Below are 2,456 nucleotides of genomic sequence, written 5' to 3' on the forward strand. Positions count from 1 at the left end.
AAAAAAAAAAAAAAAAAAAAAAAAAAACTTTCTAGGAAAAAGTCACTATTGCTTTTCATTAAATTAAAACTTTATCTGTTAAAAGTAAACTTAACTCATTTACGAGATATTTTAAAGCACACATAAGATACAGACGAATTAAAAAAAAAGTCTGGGAGCTGAAGTAGCAAATGAAGGTACTCACTACATAATGAGCACAATACAAAAGCAAGGAAAATAGCAGTGATTCTTTTCTGGTTGGTTTGAGCAGAAACCCACATTGCCAGGAGACTGACAAGTAATAAATAGAATTCTCCCTCTATTACTTCTTGAACTATCCAAACAGCTTGGAGATGAAGGAAGATATTCCTTCTTCTTTCCACTACCTACTTAAGGAAAGAAGAATCTTCAGAAGATACTGAGGCTCCAACACAAAGGATAAAAATGGAGCTCAGCAACAGGGCTAGACAAGGAGGGATTTAGATACAAAGGCAGTCAAAAATGCTTTAAAAAAATAATCTTCAGTGTCTATTCTCCATCAGTTATGGACCTTCAGTCATTCCTGAGAAGCCCATTCAATACTTCGTACATGCCATTTAATATGCATGCATTTTAATGACCCAACTTCTTTCTGCTTTCTTCAAATGCATGGCCTGCAGAGGACATAATAGAAACTGTTCTGGACATTTTCTGTGATATGACAGAAGAGAATGAACATTAAAAAAAAAAAGAAAAAAAAAGTAGTTTAGCAAAGACCAAAGTGCTGCAGCAAATTTCAAAGTTTACTGACTTAGAGGCTTAATATTACAAGAATATTCAGCACCCAGTTTCTGATCCCATTCCTTTATTATTTGCGGGTCTTCATTATCAGGTCATACATATACACACAATAACATTTTGGATAACTCCCTYTTTCCCCCTAAATCTGCCTACAGAATTCACCTTTAAATATATGAATAACACTATTAGAAAGCAGTTCTCACTGACTAAAAAGTTTTCATGCTATTGAGGAATTACTCAAGGCATCTTACTCCTAGTCTTAAAGAGGATTATGTGCTCAGAGAAGGACTTCTAGCTATCAGTCCCTAACCTCTCACYCTTCCTTTGCCAAAGAAATTCCAGTTAATCACAAAAAGTTCAAGCTATGAACATGGCAGRGGAATTTAGAAATTAAGCAAACTAACCAATACGTAAGCACAGATGCAATTACTAACTATGCCATGTCTATCACATTAAACAGAACCTACTGGCAAAACAACAACTAGAAAAATTTCAGTTCTTTCAAAACCCATTGCTCTCTTAATCAATAAACCCCATTCATAGCAATATGCGTTACCGTTACATGGGGTCACAGGAGAGCCRATGGCATTTGAAAGGAAAGCTTTCTTCCAAGTCCATTAAGTTTAAACAGTGTTAAGCATCTCAGAGAAATAGCCAACCCTTCAGGAAATGGGTACATTCTTCTTAGCACACACCAGCTATTTCTTGTAGGATAACCAACTGTTCTTCCCACTTAGCCTGCACTAAGAATGCATGCAGCTAAACCCTGGAAGCTTTCCTCCCCCACACGCTGTGTGCATAAAAATAAATAACAGATTCTTCTAGTTTGGATTATTATTTGTGTGGCAATTTTTTGGCATGGTTATTCACATAATTTACTTGCATTTAACACAGGAGCTCTCCAAAGCCTTCTACCAAGCCTGGAACATAAGAGTCCTAACTCTGACTCAYTGATCCCTGGTAAGGTGCCTAAAGAGACTCTCACTTCAGTGCACAGTATAGACTTGTATAGGTCTTCCTTGACTCAGTCCCCATGCACACACTGCTTTGATCTGACCTTTGAGCAAGCACTTGCCATTCACTAACATACTTGGAATTGCTTCACCACTTCCTGAATTGACTGACTTAGAGTAATGCCCACCCTGCAYGCTTGTTTTTGCAATGCACCAAGAAAAACAGATCTTACATCTCTTTTGCAACAGAAATCACTAGAAACTTGTGATTTTGAATCATCACTGAAAAAAGATGTTAATTATCTGTGACTCAGTGCTGTATGTACAAACTCCAAATTAACGTTTTCAGCAATTGCTTAGCATTCTGCAAAAAGCATTAAACAAGACAAAAAAAAAAATCAGATGAAGGAATATTTTGTCTTGCAAAAGTTTCTCGCARAGACTTTATATACTGTTGCAAAACAGAGCACCTCTGGAATCGCTTAGTTTCTCTCTTCCCCCTCTGTCCTAAAAGCATCTTCAGCACTCTTGCATCTCCCCCGAATCCTTTACTCGTATTTCTAAAGAGAACACAGTGGGTTTTTAACGCGCGAAGCTGCACCCAGGACCAGCTCGCCTGGCAGTACAAATTAACCGAACCTGGAGGTGCCACGTTCCCACCCGCCCCCCTCCAGCGGGCCCGATTCTCATCCGACCAACGCCTCGAGGAGCTGAACCGGCCAAAAGAAACGCCCCAGCCCCAAA

The 2,456-nt window shown here is 38.7% G+C and overlaps 1 protein-coding gene across 1 annotated transcript in view; it reads right to left on the minus strand.

The window, feature by feature from the left end:
• SUCLG1 (succinate-CoA ligase GDP/ADP-forming subunit alpha) overlaps positions 1-2,456 on the minus strand; it is a 15,094-nt gene that overhangs the window by 12,193 nt on the left and 445 nt on the right. The gene's annotated exons all lie outside the window — the stretch shown is intronic.

Source organism: Rhea americana, unplaced genomic scaffold, assembly GCF_003343005.1.
Source record: "Rhea americana isolate MKP2758 unplaced genomic scaffold, rheAme1 scaffold_41, whole genome shotgun sequence".
Lineage (NCBI taxonomy): Eukaryota > Metazoa > Chordata > Aves > Rheiformes > Rheidae > Rhea > Rhea americana.